The sequence below is a fragment of the Lathamus discolor genome, chromosome 3 (assembly GCF_037157495.1).
Source record: "Lathamus discolor isolate bLatDis1 chromosome 3, bLatDis1.hap1, whole genome shotgun sequence".
NCBI classification, from domain to species: domain Eukaryota; kingdom Metazoa; phylum Chordata; class Aves; order Psittaciformes; family Psittacidae; genus Lathamus; species Lathamus discolor.
The window spans coordinates 87,771,757-87,794,949 of NC_088886.1; the positions used below are offsets into that span (position 1 = coordinate 87,771,757).

The 23,193-nt window shown below is 42.5% G+C and overlaps 1 long non-coding RNA gene across 4 annotated transcripts; it reads right to left on the minus strand.

The window, feature by feature from the left end:
* Positions 1-305: 305 nt before the first annotated feature.
* LOC136011107 (uncharacterized) lies at positions 306-13,441 on the minus strand. 4 transcript variants are annotated; one of them, XR_010611210.1, is made up of 7 exons: positions 13,391-13,441; positions 10,336-10,459; positions 8,507-8,651; positions 7,923-8,051; positions 6,132-7,228; positions 1,340-1,397; positions 306-470 (listed from the first exon to the last, which is right to left on the minus strand). It is a non-coding gene; the product is annotated as an uncharacterized LOC136011107 (long non-coding RNA). The 4 variants fall into 4 exon arrangements; XR_010611209.1 differs by lacking the exons at positions 306-470; positions 1,340-1,397 and having other exon boundaries at positions 5,263-6,758; positions 6,845-7,228; XR_010611211.1 differs by lacking the exons at positions 306-470; positions 1,340-1,397 and having other exon boundaries at positions 5,263-7,228; positions 8,507-8,593.
* Between the last annotated feature and the right edge of the window lie 9,752 nt (positions 13,442-23,193).

The following is a 23,193-nucleotide window of genomic DNA, read 5'->3' on the forward strand; positions in this document are numbered from 1 at the left end:
CTGGCTCCACCAAGTGGGGATTAGCACCTGACAAAGGAGGCCGGCATGGCTTGTATATTGGCTCCTCCCAGACATAACTGTAGGAAACAGTCACAGATGACGTTCAGTGTGCATTTATTAGGGTTGAATAGGCAATAGTTAGCTAGATTTTCTATTTTAAACCTCCCTCTGATGAACAAAATACAGTTCATAAATTTATTTCTTTGTCCTTTTTCTAGTAATTGAAGGATTAATTACTAAAATCTATGCTTACAATAAATGTTTAGGAAAACAGAATATCTGAGAGAGAAACATATTTCCTTTATTAATATGGTTTGATTTATGGATTTGTAAACTTGCCACTTCAGCATGAATGCATAAAGCAGCAAAACTACTTTAAAATTAAGTTGACAGTGCTTTAGGATGAATTACGGATACTGGTTTTGGCTGCTGACAGTAGTTTCCTTCGGGATATTCTTCTGGCTGAGAAGCTGTAAACAAGAAGTCTCTCAGCAACAGAAACAATCAAAATGAAGACAAACAACTGAAAGAATTAGATCAGCTGCAATAATAATCGTTTTGATGCTGACTTTGGCTCCTTTGGGTCTAAAATAAGTTCATTTTTTAGAATTGTATTCTTTATTTCGTAATCTGTATTTCTCAAAACACTTATCCATGGTGAATGTATCCATGTGTCTGCTCTCCAAGAATCACTGTGTCCATCACAAGAAAAACAAAACTTTCTAAATCACCATAAACCTCTTCAATTTATTTAAAGTAAAAGCTGCAAAGGGGAATCTCAGTGTTCCATTCTGTATACCATATAAATGTAGCTTTCTCTGGTACATTTTTCCACAACTCCATATAGTGCTAACCTGTTAAACATCATATCACCATTTATATTATTAACTGGAGCCTAGGACTACATGGAGCTGTTTGCATCTGTTGGACCATTAACATTTACATTTAGCTTGTGCTAAAGCACAGACACCACCAATGGAAGGATTAGTGAGCCAGATGCATCAGCCAGACACTCGTTTCTAGCTTCGAGTGGCCACAGTTGACTGCAGTTAACATCTGACCACCGGATGTGCGCTTCTCCATGTGAAAGTCAGACACTGAAAAGTTATTAAGCGCATTTTCCAACAAAAGTGCTTTGCAGGGTGTATGACATTCCTTTCTGCAGTGGTGATGCAGATGATTATGTATCTTGTGCAAGCAGTTACTGAACATGCAAAATGGGAAGTGGATGCTAAAAATCTTCATATTATTAAATAAGGAATCATATCTAAAGTAATTAAGAGATTAATATACCATTAATAGTAAGCAAATGTTGTCAGTTAGTATCAGTTGTACTTACATATCTTTGCCACCATCAGAGTGCTTTAAAAGCCTTCTCACTTACACACAGTATGTCTCTGAAATAGGAAAACAAGGCTTTGTTCATATGAAGACAAGTTCAAAGGACTTGACCAAAGAATATCAGCAAGTCAGTAAACTCAAAATTACACCACCAATAAAATCATAACGGAAATCTCTCGCAGGGGTTGCATTTTCACATTTAGCTTCCAGGATTTTATTGGGCATAGAGTTGAAAATTATGACCCAGGTGGCTGACCCTTCCAGCTTCAGGCTTGCCCCGCAGTCTGCGTAGAGGATGTGGAAATAGTCTCACAGTTATCACGCCTGAGCTCTCCTAACAATTGAAAGATGTTTTCAAAGAAATGAGTCAGTGATGATCCAGGCATTAATACCTGCATGTGTTTGCCTTGTCATGGTATTATCACCACACAGTCTTCAGACAACCTCTGACTTTACAAAACTCAGTGTTGGCATTGCTATCATAAAGTTTCTTACTTTAAAAATCTAAGGCTTGCAAAGAAACTATTTCAGAGAGCAAAGAACAGAAGACTTGAAAGAAAGAAGCAAACATTTTGTTAAAATCATTCAGGGGAAAATAAAAGACTTCAAGGATTTTGAAAAAGGCACAGTCCTTCTTTATGACTGTGGAGCTTAAAGGAACTTCAATTAAATTCCAAAACAGCTGCATTTGAACATAAGCTATGGAAACTCAAAAAATCTGAGGCAAGGAGATGCCCCTTACTTTAGAAATCTATACATTTTAGACATATTTTCTATATCTCTGTATTTTGTGCTGTCATTTACATAGGTGAAGCAAAGATGGTAGCAATTGTAACTCTGAACTGAACAACTGCACAAGATACAGAGACACAGAAAATCACCCCTTGATTTCTGGAGAGTTAAATTGCATCTGCAAACTCTGTCAAGTTCCACTTGGAGTAAGCTCTGGTGTCCAGTGCATTTCTGCCGCTGGTTATTCTTTATTAAACTTTCTGTTTCTTCAGGAAAGACAGACTTGAAAGAAGGAGACACTCCTGAAATGCTTAGTCACTTTTATATTGTGAATTTTACTGACGACATGAAGGAGTGACAGAATCCTTTATTTAACTTCCTTCAAAAGAGAAGGGGGAGAAAGATTATATAAAAAGGATTTATATTGCTTTTTCAACTGAACCGTTTTCAGTATAATGTCACGCTTTTAGTGTGGGGGATTCTGCATATGTCGTGATTCTACAGATGTTCCTGCACACTACATGCAGCTGCACTATTTGTCATGGGCAAATTTAATAGCAAGATGCTTGCTATGTGTTCCCTCTATTCTTAGCTCACCAAAAAAATGAGTAAAAAATGAGGGGAAGAAAAAGCCCTATCACTGCCTGATAGTTTGCTTCCTGCCCTCCTTTATACAGCCTTTTGAAACAGTTAAAAACAAATTTTGGATACACCATCTTCTGTACTAAATTCTGACACCTGCAGTTGCAGCTCTATTCCCCTTGCTAGGATGATTTGTCAAATTTCTACTGGTTATAATGGTAAGTAAATAATTGTAAGTACCTGAAGAGGTCATATTCCTAACAGTGAAGGCTCTTTGAGTTTTATCCTTCGGAACAGAGAATACTTTCTGCTAAGTTCCAAGTCTCCTCTGTTGTCATGGGCTGCAGAGGAAGCTCAGGAGCACTCCATACCTGGGTACGGCAGAGCCACATGCTGTCAGAAGTTTTGCAGAGGCAAGCTCAGAACAGCCCTGCTACTCCACTGATTTTCTAATACTGCATCTTCTTTACAAGTATTCTCCTTACTAAATTTTGTTGGTCCAAGGCCAGTGTGTTATTCAGCTCATCAGAGGGGACCATACCCTTGGGTTCCACCTTCCCGCAGGTGTATCCAGCAAGCAGAACAAGACTTTTCCAAATTAAATGGAAAAAAGAAATGATTTTTTTTTAACTTGAAAAGCCTATAATGTGCTGAAACATGGGCTGTCTGGTAAGTGGTAACAGAGGGAACTGAAGAACTGGCAGTGCAAGGAGAAATCTGGACTTCAGAGGAGGGAGATTGAAAGCTGAAGTAGGAGCACGTCCAACTAAACTGAACAGGATAAAACTGAAGAAGAGGGTACAGCTGTAAAACCAGTTAAAAGTGTTACACCTCCACTAAGCATGTGAACAAGAATAGGTGTTATAAATGAAAAGTATGAATCTAATTATTTTATCCCCTGCAGTACAAGAAAGGCATTAACCTACTGGCTCTCATCCAGTGGAGGCTGGAGCAGGTAGCACGTGAAGAGAGGCTGTAGTTCTTCAGCCCTGAAAAAGCCAGGAGGGCATGGCGATTTACTGCTTCCTAAAAGTAGTTTGTCAAAGGCTACAGAGAAAACAGCCAGGTTTTCCTCAGATGTGCAAAGGGCAAGAAAGAGGCAACCAGAAGAAGTCAGAGAATGGGCAATTCTGACCAGGGATTTGGAAAAAATGGTCAAATATCAGCAGAGGGGCCCTGGGAGGTTCTGGCACTCTCACAGTGAGGTTCTTCCAGATGAGCACTGTACATCTCTCATTGAGAGTGACCGTGCTTAACACATCACCAAGATATGAATGTCTATCACTGTAACATGAAAATGCACGTATGTTACAAGTATGGCTGAAAATTTGAGTGCTTATGAAACACAGAAGCAAAGATGTATCAAAAAGTTACACATTTTTTTGACAAGGAAAATATTTTTAATAAATATTTTTAAGTAAGATTTTTAATAATATTTAAAAATATTAAATAGTTTGTGTAATATTGTGTTGGAGGTATTTTAAACCATCTTGGATTTAGCACCTTTCCAAACACTGCACGTATGTAGGATACGTAGTCATGTACCAAGTTGATGAAAAAGTTCTTTTTGCTACCAAGAAGCTGATCAGATAATTTTGGAAATGTATAACAAGTGTTTCTGATATTCTAGATGCGCATCTGTGAACACAGACTGTACAAGAAAAGGGAATATACCAGTGAGTCTTTTCAGAGCAATGCCAGGAAATAGCACTGAAATATGCAAGAGATATGGGAAGATATTAGTTTCCAGTCTTCAGACTACTGCTTAGATCGAAAGTTAACCAGCTGTGACTATGACATTTCTCTTTCTATTTCTAATCAGTCTCTAAATCACATATACATGGGGTCTAGTCGCATGTGTACAGACCCAATTCCAGAAACTGTTGTGTATTACCTCTTGTAAAACCTGCCTGACACTGTCCCTCTGTGTGTGTGATGTATCTTAGACTCAAGCATGTGACCTTAATTATTCTAGATCCTCATAGGTTTCACTATGGTCTCCTACATCTCTACAGCCTGTAGCTCTCATTTTAATGATTGTAGTATTCCTGCTGATCGTGCAAATTATATCAGCGATGAAAATCAAACACTTTTTCTTATCTGGTCTCCAGATAGCAATGAAGAAATACAGGTCAATGAGACCTATATATGTTATCCTGATGCAACAGAAGATAGGAAAGTGTGAATGCTAACAGTATCTGCAGCTCAGTCACGATTCTGCAGTCATAGAAAGGTCTGCAAATCCTTGCTGAACTCGGCAATTTAAAGCATATCCAAAGGGACTTGACATATAGCCCAGTAAGTGTAATTTTGCCATTATTAGTTAAAAGCAACAAGGTTTGTACTGACAGTGCAGGGTCTCATCAATTCTCTGGGTTTTTTGAGCCTAAGTATATTTTAACTTTTTTTAACTGTGGATAGCAATTGTCCAGCTCTAAGGCATTCTTGACTAGATTTTTCAGCTTAGTCTATAGTAACAACAAATGATTACTCATTGTGGACTGCTCAAATAAGTCACAGGGAAGACTGCAGACACAGATGACACAAATCAGTCATTTAATCACAGTAAACTGATAGTGTTAAGACAAGATATAAAACTAAGCCCAAGCAGACACCAGACTGAGGAGAAAGACATCCCCTCCCATGAGTATTGCACTCTTCGTGGTGATGACTCATCGTAATACTCCCCCAGTCCTTTTGAGAAATACCAAAGTGTCAATCAAAGACCCAAAAGACTGAAAGAGTAAGCACAACACTAGAGAACAGGGAAATTTCTGTGTAGCAATTTTAACTCTATTTTTAATGAGGCCTTCCTGTACTCATTTTTCCATTATTAGTAAAAAGCAACAAGGTTTGTACTGATGGCGTAGGGTCTGTAATTTTGACTATTAGGCTGTTTGAAACATTAACCGGACTAACAGTAAATTCATAGATCACAAAAGGCACAATGTGTGCCTTTTGTCAATACCCTTCTGCCAATAAGAAGACTTTGAATACAATACTACATCTTAACATCACCAATATCTTTAAGGACCTGGAAGCTGAAATAAACACCGTAAAGATCACTGAAGCTCACAAGCACTGTTGGCCAGTTACAGTCTGTGCTGCTGTGCTCTATTTTCTCATGGACAAGTAGAATAAAATCAATCAATCCTGCTCTCGCTCAAGGTTACTGCTCAGGAAGAGGTCAGCGTGTTTGCGTGCTGCTGTTTTAATCTAGTGCTACCAGTGGCTTACAACTTTCTTTCCCTCCTGTCGCAGGCTTTTACTGTTGTACTTCACAGGGCAGTGCAGTGAGCAAAACCCTCTGACAATGTGAGGCTGAGTGTAAAGACCACGACTCTCTGTGTTACACCCTCAAATATCATTTACATCAGTCTGTTTGAAAGAGAAAAGCCTTCTTTCACAGCCCAGTTCTCCCTCCTGGAACAGCATGAACCCTGCACGAGCTCCCATTTATGACTCTCTGTGTATACCTGTGCCCGTAGCATGCAGCCCACAGAAGTCTTTTGCCTCATGATTTTCAGGCCCCTCTGGCATGCCTTCCTGCTTCACCACAGTAGGAGGGAATATGGACATGTTCACGTACTTCTGCTTGGGTCTCCTTGCTGTAGCTCAAGCTGTTCATGCTGCTAACGGGCTGTGGTGGGCCCCGGAAACTTCCTCCTCAGGCAATGAATATCAGTCTGAAACTCTTCCTACAAACCGAGCTTGCTCTCAGCCAGCCCAGGCTGCTTTCTCGTCAAGTACAGAAAAGCACAACTTCACAGACGTTGCTGTGGCTGGAGGGCACCTCTGCAGGGACAGCCAATTTTCTCACTCTCCACTATACATCCTCATCTCAAAAACCAGGAACCACATCTACTTTCAAAGTAGCTCTTCATGTCCCAAGTGCTGCTGTGCATGTATATCTTCCTCCTAGAATGGGCTGAATGGAAAGGGTATTGTATAATGATCTCTCATTTAGCTAAAAGTGCCATCTTTTCTTTCACTGCATTTTGTCTGCAAGAAGTTATGCTGAGTCTTGTGCAGCTGTGTTCTTGCTCTTATTCGGCACAGACCTCTTCTAAGTTTTGCACCCATACCAAGAGTTTCCTTCTTCCCTTTGAAAAGAGTGGTAGATGGTTACAGAGCAGACGAGCCCAAAGCCTGCACAAATGTGAGTCAGGACAAGGATGAAAATACTAACCTAGTAAAAGAGGCTTATCTTTGGCTTCCAGGGCATGTGCTGTGAGCTGGAAAGTGAAATCCCAAATGGAGAAGGGAAAGGGAGGACAAAGAAATTCAAATTCAGTTACTGACCTTACTTGTTTTCAGAGCACAGAGTATCTGTGTACTGAGTACTGAACTGTGAATCCACTATCCAGTGAATTCCTGCAGTCTCATTGAGGTCATCTGGAACTCACGTGCAAGCATCTCGATGAGGATAGGCACAATGGCTGACTTCAGCAAGGTGCCGAGCACCTTCTGCTCTGCATGAGGTTGGGATGCTCAAAACGCTTACAGTCACACATGGCCGGGTCCTGCCTTTATTTGATACATTCGTGATTCAATTCGTAAACAAATTACAGTCCTGACACAGAAAAAACACACTATATTTATTACCTACAAATCAACTGGAGTTAAACCAATTTCCATTGTCAGACAAGCCAACCTTTAGAGCAGATCTAGCATTAAATTATGGATGTCTATAGGGAGTTCCCTTGGATCATCTGATCAAATTATGCTCTTAAAAGTACACTTCAAAAGTGTCATCCTGGTGTAGGAGGAAAAGAAAGAAAATAAGGCAATGAAATTAATGGCAATTTGGAGAAATGAAATGTTGTCTCATGTATTTTGACAATGTAGACATCAGTAGGTTTGCCAGACAGATCAGCTTCAGGCTTCAGACTTCAGATACAGCGCATGCAATATCTGACTTGCGCAAAATAAACTAGTCTAAACCACAAGCTACCTGCTAGCCATTTGCTTGGCTTTGCCCTCTTGAGCTATTTTACAAGTTTATTTGCACCGTTACAGCTCTGGCCACATTTCTCCCAAGCCTGAGGTCCTTCGCCAGTCCTTGGGAAGAAAGCTGGCATCTGACAGGGTCAATTTCTGGACAGAGAAGTGCTTAAGTAGCAAGGTGCGCAGGCAGCAGCAGCAAAGGGGAAAGGTTAAGAAGATGGAGAGAGACTGCTAAAATAATCAGATATAGACAGCAAGAAAAAAGAACACTGAAATTCATGAAGGGCTGGGACAGCAAAACCCCACTGCACCTACTGCACCTTGTTTTGCAACAGCACATTGTAGGCATCTTTCCTTTGCTGACATCTGTTGCTGCACCCAATTGCTTTCAACAGTAAGACATGAGCCAAAACTGGGCATAACTGAGGGATCCATTGTGTTGTCAGCACCTGCAGCAAGTTAGGAACAAAAGATGATCTTGAGTTTTGTATCTTTGTTGTGGTTTAACTGACAAATAAGGGTTGAGATAAGAACAGTATAACAATAACAATAAGAACACATAGTGAAAAGGCAAATAACATATAGTGTAATTTTATTCCTAAACAGTAATATAATTTTATTCCTAAAAACTGAATTCCTGCGCAGATCCTTTGACCTTACTTTGGTTGACAGTAAAACCAGCTTTCAAAAGAATATGGATTATTCTACTCCCTGTCTCAAAAAATCCCTCCACTGTGTGGCTGCCTTTGCCTCCAGTTCATATTGAAGTTCCAGCACATCTGGTAAGGCAGCACTCAGCAGTCGTGTAACTTTGTTCAAGCCTCGATAGACCACTGGTAGCCTCCACGCTTTGTTAGATTTTTACACTGGCCAAATGGGACTGTTAAAGGTGAATGAGTCTTACCAATCAGTCCTTGACTCTTCAGCTGATGGATCAACACATGGATGAGAACCAAGAAGTCTTGATTGCTGCAGTACTGTCACTGGCGCACTGCAATGGTAGCAACTGGCTATTTCAACTATATGAGGATGTTCAAGATATTGAGAAGCTATTGTAATGAGAGAGAAAACATCATGGAAGAAGGTAGTGAAGGTGCCATTTTGTACTTCCTTGACAAAAAACCTCAGAGGAAGAAGTACAATTGTCAATTGTCTCCATAAGATGTACAGTAATGGCTTCAGAACAGAATCCGAATACCAGATTAAGCTCAAGGTCATTGCTTTAGTAACAAATCTCCCAGGCAAAACATCACTAATCACTACAGAGCACAGCAAACTGCAAAAGCCAACACCAATCTTTAACAGGTACAGCAAAAAAAAAAAAAAAAAAGATCAAGTAAACTAATAATTGAGAACACATGAATCAATATCATGACCTGCAACTGTTAACAGAGGAAATATAAATCCCTTCTAATACACTCTGATCAATCTGTTATTACCTCAAAGCCTTCAAGCCCCACATTGGGTGCCAAAAAGGACTGTCATAGTTCAACCACAGCTGGCAACTAGGCACCACACACCTTCTTGCGCACTCCATCCTCAGCAGGATGAGGGGAAGAGAATTGCAAGGTAAAAAGTGAGAAAACTCATGGGTTAAGATAAGAACATTTTAATAACTGGAAGATAATAGTAAAAGTAAAAATAACTGGATTAATAACAATAATTATAATGAAAATAATAATACTGTAATGGAAAGGAACATTAAAAAAAATGTAAGAGAGAGGGAAATAAAAACCAAGAAAGACAAATGATACAAATGAAAACAACTGCTCACCGCCAACCGACCAATGCCCAGCCAGTCCCTGAGCAGTGCCCCCTGGCCAACTTTCTCCCTAGTTTATATGCTGAGCAAGACATCATATGGTATGGAATATCCCTTCAGTCATTTGAGGCCAACTGTTGGGCTGTGTCTCCTCCCAAATTCTTGTGCACCCGCAGCCTACTGACTGACAGGGCAGTGTAAGAAGCAGAAAAGGCCTTGACTCTCCGTAAGCATTGCTCAGCAATAGGGAAAGCATCCCTGAATTATCAACGCTGTTTTCACCAGAAATCCGTAGCCCAATACCAGCTACTGCGAAGAAAATTAACTCTACCCCATCCAAAACCAGCACAATCTTAAACTGAGTTTGCTGGACTTGAAGGTGTTAGGTAGTTTTGGTGGTGTTGGGCTTTTTATTTGTGAATACAACAGATTTGACTGTGAAGCCTAAGAAACATTTTTACAGATTCTTTTGAAACATGCTCACACTTTAATACTGACTGTCCAGCCTCACACAATATGCTGTGACTTGATTTTGCACTCATAAAACAATATATTACAGCACCAACTGATAGAGATTGGTGTACTGAATTCAGGTTGAAGAATCTAACCATCCGTCCTCTCATTTGATTTTCCTAAAAGCATCTAAATATCCTTAGTCTGGTCATGTTCCACACCTTGACCATATGGTCCTCTACCAGAGAAGAGAGTAATTCTAGGCAATTAAGGCACTCGCCCATATCCATTTCATCTGCAGACCTTTGGAGGTGCAAACAAAACACTGGATGGGGAAGACTTGCTAATGCTGATAGTGCTTTAGATCACTTGATAATCTTTTTCCTGTGTTAGTTATTACTGAATGGAAATCAAATGCATGCATGTTAGGACTAGGAACAGATGGCACTTCTGTTCTGTGAGGAAGAAATAGGGGCAAAGGGGCAGCAAAGTTGAACCTCCCCCCTTCCCTGTCTTACCAGGATCCATTGTGTTGCCCTCCTGTTACAGTTGGCTGTGACTCTTTCTTGTTATAAAGAGATGTCAGAAGTTAGAGAGAGGCAGACGATAACCTCAAATCCTTTACTGCATTTTACCAGGATTCTGAAAAAAATAAAATAAAAAAATAAAAGCCAGCTGAGGGAGCTGCAAAATGTCAGCGAGGCATTACACAAAGAACTTGATACATTTGTTGACCTTTCTTCTTCCTCCACCCTTCTCCTCTAAGGCGGATTTAGTAGTAGTGGGTGCTTAGTGCTATAAGTGCTTTCTTAAAAATAATTTAGATGCTATTGTCTGTCTGCCACTTAGAAAACATAGCTGCTTCAGTGAGCCCCTGCTGAAACGGGAAACAGAGGGTTTATTGAAATGCCTCCAAAAAGGCACCGAAATTTCATTCTTTTCCTTGTCCGCTGAAGCCCATCCTGTTGTTGCCTTTACAGTTTTTTGTTTTAGTTTTTTAATTGTACCATTGTATTCAGGGCCTTTTCACTCCCCTATTTTACAAATGGCGTGTGTGGTATTAAGAGCTGAAGGCAGAGATGAGAGAAGTGTTTTGAACTGACTAATTTGCAGGCAAGAAATAAAGCTCTTGTAAGGCAGTCCCAGAGGTATCTTCGCCATGAACACTATTTGAAATGACATGTAATCTGGTACATTTCAAAGGCAAAACATTTCCTATTCTAAAGTATCTTCATGAGCCAGGGTTGGTTTACCTGTTTCCAGAGAATAATAAACTCCACTGGGGACATGGAAACTCCTTCCCTCCTCTCTCAGAATCCCTGTTCTTTTTCAAAGGGGCAATCGCAGCCAACAGTTTATTTCTGTCCTATCTTTTGCTGCTCTGATGGCTTATAATTCAGCACTCGCCACTAATATATAGCTGAATGCACTTCTGGCTTAAACACCAAGTAACAGAAGACAGCACATCCCTGTACAACACAATAACTAATGGTGTGGAGCTGCCTTTTTGCCTTTTACAGGAGGGCAAAATTTAGATCTAGTTCTTACAGACTTCTAAGATTTTAAGCATTTCACCATGTATCTTTGATCTGGCAATTTCTTCATAGAAACTGTTCCTCTTTTAAAGAAATCTGAGCTCAACTAGCCTTGGAATATTGTATTAATACTCTTTCCTAGCACACTTGAGTGTTTCGAGCCTTGTTGCCATCCTAAAAGGCTTACACACAAAAGTACATATTTAATTTGTGGAGGCAAAAGAGCCTTACGTTTAGAATTTTGTCTGTATTTTAGTGAAGGCTTAGCTGGTCTTGCAAGCTGACACACTGAATCATCATTTGTGAACAAACTCATGTACTAGGAGAAATGTTTCTCTATGTGTACGATATTCAGTCTGCATTGCATGGTTTTAAAAGCTTTAAAAATGTTTTAAACAGGGAATTTGGCCACAAATTAAATCCAAACCTTTTGTGAAAATAAACGCTGATAAATATTACAGATATTTTCTATTAATTGAACAGCCATTCTGTCCTAAAGCTTTTACTTACAGAAAAAGAAACTGACGCTTTGTGAACTCTCTGGATTTCAACATTTAACGTGATTTTCTCTCTAACTGTATGATGGAGAGAAATCAGGGTGCAGTGTGGCTATAATAATGAGCCTATACACTGGGGTTTTTTTTAAATCAAAACCTTTCCTTGATTTTCAAAATCCATATGCTTGTGCTCAAATGTACTGGCTCTACCTTTCAAGTGTCGACAATGATGAATATATTTTGTTACCTGAACAGAGACACTGAAGACTCCTGGAAAAGAGAAGCAGAAGCAGATTTGGAATGTCCAGAAAAGTGAAATTTCTAAGAGAATGAAAAGCAAAAAGTTCTATCCTGAACCTGATAACTATGTGAGACAGCAAACCAGCCAGGGTGACTTGCGCTGTCAGTTTGCATTACTAGCCTCAGCCCTCTGAAGGCCAGATTTTGCGCTGGGAGTGACCCTGACGTGTGTTGTACTTGGATCTGTACCAAACAGAAGTCGTGATAAAATATTATGCCCCATAGAGGGGTCTTACACCTCACTGTTGTTTTTCACAAGGCTCTGCCAAGTCTAATTCTTAATTTCTGGGAACATTGCCCTAATGTAACTTGTAACAAAATGAGCCCAGTGTTCACAAAACCTTCTGAAGAAGGTAGTGCTGTTCCCCAGGAACATTCATATCCCAGACTGGCCCCCTTATTGATTCTGAGCCATTAGACTAGTCTGGACTAGACCCTATCACCAGCAATCATAAGAAAACACAGCATTTACCGTGAAGTAAAAGAAGTTTCTACCAGAGGAGCTAGCAATACCACTGATCTTAGATATTCAACCAGAAAAATAAATGAGGCTTTTCCATTACTGCCAAGTGCTGTCACGTTAACACGGAGACAGCGTTACATCTGGAACACATACTATCTGATGAAAGTTACAGTGCTTGACTCAGACAGCTGCCTGGGTGAATGCTGGCTGCCTTCTGAAATGAGAGGTAGCTGTCTGCTCTTCTGCATTTTACTAGCATAAGTCATCATCCTTGCATAAGTATACTTGAGCAAGAGTTTTGACCTTACTGCCTAGATATGCTGAAAACTTGCTAACCCTCCTTAGACCAAACTACCTCCTAATGCCAATGTAAGGACTTCTGTTTAGCCCCTTGTATTGCCTGTGTGTAATGTTACCTTCAGTGAGATACTATTTCTTACTTTAGATAGATTTCTAATATATTCACTTCTATGTGCACTGAAATATTTATATAGACAATAGGTAGGGAATCCATCAGTAGGAATCATTGTTCCACTTCTGGGTTGCTTTTCAGCCACAGCAGTATTTTGCTAATACAGAATACTTAGCCAGAAAGCAATACCCAGCTCAGCTGATTTATTGAAACTATATTTTTGAGGGCTGTTTTTCTACTTTGATGACTCATGAGATGCGGTGCCATTTAAACACTGTATACAACACATGCTTGTTTGAGCACTCCATTATTTGGCTCGAAGTAGTACAGTATATTGTTCTGTTTAGGGAGCAAGTCTGAATTTACCATTGACTCACGAGAACTTCACAATGTATCGCTGGGTCAAGGACAGGAAGCGGCAGCAGAAATAGCTATGGAAAAAGCATCAAAAGAAGGCCACTGGGTTATACTTCAAGTAAGTCAAAGCTCTTCATTACATCAGTGCTGCACCGCAGTGTTAAAAACTGAAGCTTTTCAAAATAACATGTGGCTAGGTGAAAGAGTGCTAAATTGTGATTTAAAACTTCCTTTGTCTTCGCCACAAGGGAAGCATGTAACTTCATCTGTATATGCAAGTATCACTGAGTATCACCTAAAATAAGAACCACAACTATCTTGTGGGTAGGGAGTCAACTAACGCATTTCCCCAAGCGCATGGTATCTGATTTACTAATTTATTATCAAAAAATCCTTTGGTAAATAAATGTGTGGCAGAAAGAATTGTTACGCTGTATAATCAGATGAATAGATACAAACAGGGAAGATTGCTGTCATTATGCAGTACATTGTGCTAAACAGATGCGCACGATTTTTCTCAAATATTGTGCAGTATCAAACTGCTTCCTTATGTCTGGGTTTTTCTTGTATCAATACAATGTTTCATATCTCAAATCAATAGCTCCCCGGGAGGCCTATTTTTCACACCTTTCTCCCCCCCCCCCCCCCCCCCCAACTCCCCACCTCTGAATATTTATTTGGTAGCAAAGTGCCTTGACACGGTAGAGAAATCATTGACGAAGCCCAGAGAAGGGAGTCAGCAGGGAGATCGGCTTTGAGTGTGGGGAACCTGCCCCTTCTCCTGAAGAACCTTTCATTCCAGGAGTGGATTTGGGAAACCTCCTATTAAAATAACTGAAAAGCCACGACCAGAGCTGCTGCCTGATCACCACACTGCACTGGTGGATAAATCTGACCAGGCAAGTAAAACACCACAGAAATAAAACTTTAAAAATATGACTATCAAACGTCTCATCTTAAAGCTACTCGGAACGGTGAAGTCACTAAAAGCCTTTGAAGGATATGAAATAATAAAGCACAATGCGCTTCAATTCTTAAGGATTTGTTCACATATCCGAGAGTGAAATAATCGCACATCTATTGCAAAAATATCAAACAAGAAATTGTTTCCTTTTGTTTTAAAGAATGCATGCAGCTTCTGGTTAAAAACATGCCTGTATTTCTTGAGGAAAACATGGAATTTGCAGTCTTGACAGGTAATCACTGTGGTACAGGGTAAGAATTTATGTTGGTTTAGTCTGGCTTAGTTGGATTTTTCTTGAAACGTGAGACCACGCTTTTTGTGCCTCTGGAATATCTTTTACATATTCTAAGTATGTCATGCACTGGAATTAGGTCTTCAGCTGAGGTAAACCAGTGAGGTTCACTATGCCAATTTATATTGCTAAGGATCTGGTCCAAAATGCTTGGATCATACGTAAGAGGAAGGATTGCTCCGGCTGCTAGGCTGGCCAGCAAATTTTCCTGTGTCCTTTTTAATCTTTGTTTTAAGGCTTTTAATAAAAAACAATTTTTGTTACTGACTCTCAAAAGATACATAGGTGTACATAGGTAGCAATTACAAACTGTGATCAAAGATATGCTCAAAGAAACCAAGTATTTCTTTGCCATACGTGTCTGTAGTAAGCAAGCGCGTCAACCTGAATGTGGAGAAACTCACCAATTACAAAAAAACACATCGCTTTCCGGCTGTCATTTAACCGTGTGTGTAAAGCACCTCTGTAAAACTCACAAAGGCTTTTCTTCCTTTCCTCTGTTTACAACAACCTCTCCCAGCACTGACGAAGGTTAAACGGCCGCCGCGGGCACGGAGGAAGGGATGTCACCCCAAGTGCTGACAAACGCACAAAGGAAGCGGCCGGCGGCAGGCACTGGCAGCGCACGTTTGTCACCAACTTCTGCCGCGGGCGGCTCGCTCCGCGGGCCCGGGCCCGCTCCCGCCGCGGCACCGCGCCGACCGGCCGCAGGACCCACGGGGCCGAGGCCCGCTGCTCCTCACCCCGCGGGCTCTGCGCTGCCCTGCCGCTGCTCGGCGGGCAGCCGAGACGGGCCGCACCTGCGACACGGCCCGCGCCCCTCGGGTCGGCGGCCGGGCAGTGCCCCGAAGGTCGCAGCTTCTTCGCTCCCCGCGCTGCGGTGCGCACCCGCGGTACCTGCCGGGCTGCCGGGCGGCTCCCGTGCCGGTGCCGGTCTCCGCGGGGCGGCAGCGGGCCGCTCCATGGCACACCGCGGGGCGGGGGGGGGCCGGGCAGCGGGACGCAGACCGAGCAGCGGCGGCGGCGCGTTCCCGGAGCCAGAGCGCCCCCTGCCGGCAGCCGGCCCGCCGCAGCCCTGCCGCGGTCACCGCCAGCCGCGGGCGAGAGGAGCGGGGCCCCGTCCGGCGCCGGCGGCGCGTCCCGCCGGGCTGCAGCCGCACCGCTGCGCGGGACTCGGCCGCCGCTACCGGCGGAGCGCTCGGGGCAGCGGGCCGGGAAGCGGGCCCCGGGGACAGGCACGTGCCCATGTGCCCTTCGCGTTTGACCCTGTCCAGGGCTGCGGGGCCGGGACGCCGGCCGACCTCGCGGGGAGGATTTCTGCCCACGTACGTTTGTGTTAACGCCGGAGATAGGGCGTACGAGATCCCCACGCTGGGTCCCCCACCGCAGATCCGCCCGTGTAGGCTCCAATGCGAGCCCCGTCATTAGCAGCACTCGAGACACCAAGTGTTGTTGGAGCAATGTCAGCAAAATCAGGGCACGTACTGCACTTTCTCCTGCAGTTTCCAAGCACAGGACAGGAGTGTGGCAGGAGCAGAAACCAGTCCTGAAGAAGTAACAGACCTGCAGGCCAGGAGGCAACTCAGCTGACAGCAACCACCTGCGTCTGCCCTCTGAGCTGGGGCTTTGTGCCTGGGGAACATAAGTACAGGCATTAACTGGCACACCTTCTTACCCATTTATATGGCGGCAAGTACACGACTCTTTCTGAGGAACTTGCATCTCAAATAGATTTAGCTGTTTAATAAATCAGCCCATGATCCCCTGCAGTGGTGACCCTGATCCCTTCTCGAAGGAAAGATTTCCTGTAATAGCGTGCCATACTTGCAGTAATACTTACCAAGTGCCCATAGGTGATAAAACTAGTTTGGTAAGAGGGGAACAAACAAGCCCGCTCCCTTCCCTCCCTGTCCCTGTGGGGCAGCTGGTGATTATCACTGCCTTTGGCAGTGGCCGTGCCTGGACCCTCACTGAACTCTGCTTTGTCGGATGGAGATGGGAGGCAGGTACCCAGCAGCACCTATGTCCCCACTTCACAGCCCATGCCGAGCACAGCCAAAAGGGGTAGCTCATAGCTGACATCCTCACCTGAAAATACATTTGCCACCTCACCTCTTCCTCCTCTGTCCCCCCAGCCCTGAGCAAGGCAGCTGTGGAAAGCTCCCAGCTCCACACGCAGGAGCTTTGTACCCACCCTGTACCTGGGAATTAGGCAGGGCAACGAGGGAGGCAGGGAGGGAACAGGGCCTGTACGTACACGGCAGCAAGCTGCGGGCCCCCGTCTTCCTTCTGCTCTGGCAGCGGCGCCCCAGGCAGCAGCAGCTCACCTGCCGGCGAGCCCTGCGCCATCCCGCGGCCGTGGTTCTCCGTCCCCAGCTGCCAGGAGCCTCCCGCTGCGAGGAGGAAGGAGAAGCATCTGAGGAGGGAAGCGGAACAAAAGGACGAGATCAGAACAGGGAATAAAAGAAGGAAATGCAGTGAATAGTAAAAACAAAGGGAGGAATTTTCCCGGGGTGCGTGTGGGGGGAATGCCGCTTATAAAAGCTTTTTTTTCCCTACGATTTCTGCAGAAAGCCTGACAATGCACATGCTCGTTTTCCCTTTCCCATCCCACACAAACCTGTTGTTATTTTACTTTCATTATTTCACTTTGTTGCATCAGAAATGCTGAATCATAAAAAAGGGGGTAGTCAAAATGGCATTCATCTTCCGGGAATGAGCCACGCATTGTTTTAAAGATCCCGGCACTACTGCTGTTATTATCATCATCATCATCATCATCATCATGCATCTTGGCAGGTTGAAAGGTGTCTCAGAACAGGAAGGATTCGGCAGCAATTTAACATCCCACAGCAGCGCTTTAAAAGCGTCAAATAACATTTTGAGTTTTAAGTCAGTACCAGTGTAAATAAATGGATGCACTCCCACATGTCTGTTGTTTTTAAACTTGTGATGATACTAAAATATTTGCCTAACAGCTTTGAGCTGCAGCAGAATTTCAGCCCATGTATACACATGCATGTGATATTGAATTAAACCATTTGTCATTCTTTTCCGTAAAAGACACAATTTGGCTCTCAGCAAACCCTCTGAAATAGAAATTATGATGATGATACCACCGCTCCGTTTTATTTTATGGTAGCGTATTGATTGTCAAATAGACAATACATGTATTTTTGTAATGGTTTAGAAGAAGATATTCTGCCTTTTTGTTTTACAGTCCTCATGCTATTACTCACTTTCATTTCAATAAAGGATGGCATTTTTCAGAGGTGCTACCATAAACTGCTTCATTTAATAAGTTGCTACACAGCATAATAATGTCACACCAGAGAGCAGCACTTTGTAATTTGGAAGAAATAACATTTTTCTTTTAAAATATTTCTGTCTCTTTATTTTGAAATTGACGTTATCTCTCTGCTGGTTTCTAACTGAAGAAGAACCTGACAGAATTATTATTTCCCTTGCAAGCCTCAGAACTTGGGTGTGACGTGAAGAAGCTAATTAGAAAGGGGAACAAATTAGATTAATTTCCACGGATATCAAAGTGTTACAAAAGTCTTGTTCTCAACAATGACTCCATAACAGAACAATTTCAGTTATGCCTAAGCAGGTTCCTTATTCTGCCTAGCAAGGACTGACACCAGTGCCTGGTGACAGGGTTTTTATTATGCCTTTGACAGTTTGATAGGAAGTCGGTGTCTGCTCGTAGGTTTGCAGTCGCTTCAAACCTGGATTATAAAGGTTACCACAAACACATGGATGAGATGCCACCTCCTGAAAGCCCCACCCGCTACATCCCACACCCCAATGTGGAGATTGCTTTTGTAATAACTGCAGACAACGCGCTCCATGTGCTATTAGAGCTGCAATTCAAATACTCGGTCACTGGGGAAGGAGTCCCCCAAGCTGTGGAAGACAAGGTCAGTCAAAACATAGAGCAGGCTGCAAATTTGACACAAGATGGTGTGATGTCTCTGGTTTTATGGGCTTTTTTCTCCTGTGGCCACCAATTTAAATAGAATTAGATATTTTCATACCTATTTTGTACAGGGATTCAACCGGAAATTTGTAATGAGGCATCTCTAGAATACGTGAGACACAAATATATGCATTATTTTGCGCCACACAGAAAAAAGATCTTGCTGGAGTGTTACGATATATTAATAGGGTTTGGCCATTTAGGGTTCTTTGTCAGGTTGCAAAATGTCATTATTTGCAAACTACGAGGCAGAATTTGCTTTTCTTCCTAACAGCATGGACCTGCACAGGTCTTCCACTCCTTCTCCATTTCACAGGAGAAATCCTCCATATCCTTCATACTCCAACATAGAGGCAGTGAAACTGCTTTAATTGCATCAAGTTAGAATACACAAGCTTTATAAATTCCTTTACAATGTCATACCAGGCACTAGCCCAGTGACAATGTGGTATTGGTGAAGGTGAAGGCACAGCTAGGTGCCATACAGAAAAAAATCTTTCAAACTAAACATCAATTTTTTATCCAAACACCGGCAGAATGCTCCTCACATAAATAGATTTGTTTTCCAGAATATAAGAGACTGGATCTGTTGTTATATAAGGTAAAGCATTCCCTTCAAGAACTTAATTCAGGTCTGAAGATACGTGTCCTTTGCTTTACTAATCTCAGGGGATGCATGGGCTTAAACACAGCACCAGTGTAGATGCCTGTAATAAGCAGTTGTGAGTGATACCTGGGGGGCTTTTTTTCTGATTTCATTGATTAAAAGATTGTGCTCTCATGAGCTGCCTGTTCCAAACACGTAATTCGTCTCCCTAGAGCAAATGATTTGTTTTAATTTGTGGGAATAAAAATGATCACAAAACTGCTCAGGAGATAAAAATCCTCTCTCCCTAGCTCTCTCTACTAAGAAGCAAAATGCGCTGCTTCTGATCATGGTCTGACTCCCATTTCAGTGCAGATCCAGAGGTCAGAGAGGGACACTCTTCTTTTTTGCCATTGCAGAAATTTGGTTCCTCTGTTATAGCTGCTAACAGATCTGGTTGATAGTTACGGTGTGCGTTCGGTGTGTTTTAGGCAATCCATAGGAGAGAAGGGAGGCCACTGTTTGATACCTCTGAGACCCTCTGATGCTGAAAACAAGCTCTACTTCTCATGGATCCCTGCTGGATAAGGCACATGGTTCAGACCATGTTAAATGATCAGTATGTTCAAAGACATCGGTGTGTGGCTTTTAACCATCATTAGGAGACGGCCATTAACTGCGAGTAAAGGTGCAGCGACAGTAACACCCAAGTCCTGATCTCACTGCGTGTCCAGTAAGTGCAGTGAAGCTAGGTAAAAAGGACGTGAGTATCTCATCGCACATCTTCGGCCTTTTTTTGGTAATAATATGCCTCTCAATGCTGACAAAGTGCTGAATAGCAACATGTAATGTTCTTGACCATGCAGGGCCAGATTTTCATAATATCTAGCAATCTCAAACAGCGATGTACCTGCTGCACTAACATTTAATATATGCTCAAATCACAGAACTGGGCAACCAAGTAGCTTCTTATGCATTGCCAGCAATTTACACAGGCAATCGTGGCCTAGGGGTGCACAGCTGTAGTTAATGCATACGTTCCAAGAGTAGGCACTGAAAATCTAATTCACAGGGCCAGTTTTTTAAAGGGACCTCCTTTTTCACCACCTAGAATTACCTTCCTTTCGATCTTTAATTCAGAGTAACAAAACATGGGCACTCAAATAGCCATTAGCGCAAGCAAGCCAGCAGAATGGTAGCTTGATTGCATGTACAATTTTCTGTAGGATATCTGAAAGAAGTTAGTAATTTGGCCCTTTATCATTTTCTCCCCGCACATATGCGTAGGTGGATGCTTCTGTGCGTATGTATGTACGAATCGCTGTATCATGTAATTACTTAATGCAATTAGAGGGAATTTAAGAAGTACCAAAAACCCAAAACCTACACTCTCGTTTTTCTGACCATTTCCCCTTTTTAAAAAATAAATGACTCACCCCCATTGCAAGAGCCAAGCTATTCTTTACACTTGACGATTTAGCTACCTTATGTGTTTTTACTGGGGGAAAAAAAAGCCCTCTATCATTTATCATGTCATCTTATCACAGTCTCTTTGTGAGACGCAAATAGCACACTAATGTTTTCTTTTGTTAGGGTGAGTTGGCAATCTCCTCAGAGATGGAGCAACTACAGACAGCTCTTTTTTTTGATAATCTTCCTGACACTTGGATGAGACTGGCTTATCCATCAACATACAGTTGCTCTGTGGTAAGTCGCATGCCAACAGTCAGTCAGGATGGATGGCGCTTCTTGTCCATCATAAACAATAAAATAGAAGCCAAAGAAATTTTTCTGGCAAATATCCTTCCTTCTTGTGTAACTTAGAATAGCTTTTTATCATGAACTGATATTACCACTGTTATGAAAAGCAGGAAGAGCCTTGCATTTACCTTGCCAATTACTACAGACTTTGAAAGATTTCTCTCAAATTTGCATTCCCACTTCTTCCTTCCTTGCTTGCTTTTTTCTCCTGCTGTGTGTGCTGATCAGATAGGTTTGGTAAGTGCGGTAGCACGTAGTATCTATCTCCTACTCAGAAGACTAAGCTTGGTTTCCTTGTATGTTTGGGGATCAGAACTTGTCACAATGGAAGGGAGCTGCTCTGAGCTCAAGGGTGAAATGTTCCTAAGGAGCAGCAATTCATAAAGCAGCTTGAATTAATAACTTAGAACTTTTTGTTTCAGAGCAAGTAGTGGGGCCATCATGTTTCTGTTCATCTTAACTGAGCTCATTCTAAGATGTGCCTATCTACCTACCCTCCATGGCTATCTTGTCATACCAAAAGTGAAACCGAGAACAAAAAGTGAGAACCAATCCAATGCCAGCAAATTATTTATTTGCTGACAGGCACTCAGCTCTCCTCAGGAGCCTCCTGAGTAAGGCAAAGTAAGAGTAAGACTGGAGAGCTGACCAAAGGACAGGAAAGCTCTGCCTAGCACAAAGACGGGTAGCGCTAGAAGGCAAAGCAAGCCCACACTTCTGAGATAAGTTCAGACTTCTGAGAGATCAAGAGAGGAAGAAGAAATCTTGTTCAGCAGAAGAGACATTGAGAGAAGCACCAGCAGTAGATTGTGGTGAAGATCAATCAGAGCCTTACGGAATTAAATGCTCTTTTAGCTTCCCTTGATGGAAAACTAAAGTACCATAGAGATAACTGTGATGTCTGTGATAAATGTATGTCCTGAAGACCAAAAGCGTTGCCTAGGGGATATAATGTTAAATTACAAGCTGTTTTCCTGAGGAACAACACAGCTGCTTTCTTTAAAAAAACATACGGAGGAGTCAAGCTGGACCTTATATTCAAGTTCAGAGAAAAGAGGGTAAAAGTACCCACTGATTATATAAAAGCTGCCTTGCAGAACTAGTAGGATTTGAGGTGACAGATTATCTTTTGCCATTGGGTGCAAAATGCAGTGAGTCACTAGGGAGAAAAAGCATTGCCAGAAGATGCTGTGCTGTGCAGCTGGGCTCCAAAACAGCCTCCCTGCTGGAACAGAGCGTGTATGGGGAGGTACTGGGGGAATGTGAATGGGAGATCTCTTATGGACACCAGAGAGGTTACACAGGGACATGACAAGTGGAGGGCCAGTTCTGCTTGGCCATCAGTCCCCTGCGTCTGGGGAGGTGAAAAAACAACAAAGGACAGAGGCTGAAAACAAAACCTGAATCAATTGTCACGTCTAAAAAACTCCTAGTAATTGTCAGTAGCCAGAGCCATGAGCTTCCTGTGGGAGAGGACATCTTCTCTGTAGCACCCTGTTACACACACGCTGAGAAGCAGGAGAAGGCCTCAGTCAGCCTAATAGTTTTATCCTCTCTGTTTTTAAAAGCCCTGTGTGTCTTACATACCTCCCTATGCCACCGTCTGAGACATCAGATTTCTTAGCAAATGCCGTTTCAAAGTAAGGCGAGAAGGGGTGAGGAGGTGAAGGGAAAAGGTCTGGATACGCACACAGTGTAAGCATCATGGGCTCAGCAAATGTGACAGAAAGAGCAAACACGAACAATTAAATGAAGGAGATGGTGTCAGATTGCCTAATAATCTCACATCTTCAGCTATCTTCAGGATCCTTTTTTATATCTCTGAAATGAATATGAATTCTGTTAATACCTTCTTCTTATAAGATGGCCCTACACATCACCTAGTGCTTCACTTGTCTGTGTAGGAGTCGCCTCTTGCCCCTGCACCAGCAGTCCCCTGTCTCTGGGTTAGAGACAGTCAACTACCCCCAGAAGACGTGTCTAGCATTTCTTAATGGCACCTTGTTAGGAAGCAAGAAGCAACACTGAATAGCACCAAAAAAATAGGACCTCAGCTAGAAAGGTGGGGATGTGATGCTATCGATGTTAAATGGGGTAAAAGGAAAAAAGCAAGCCGGTGCTGCTTTGTGTTTTAGGGCGCAGAAATTCAGAGAAAAATCCAACTGACAGAGAAAAAGTGTGGACAGAAGAGAAAGATTGGAAGCTGGCGCCATGGCATCTAGGTTCC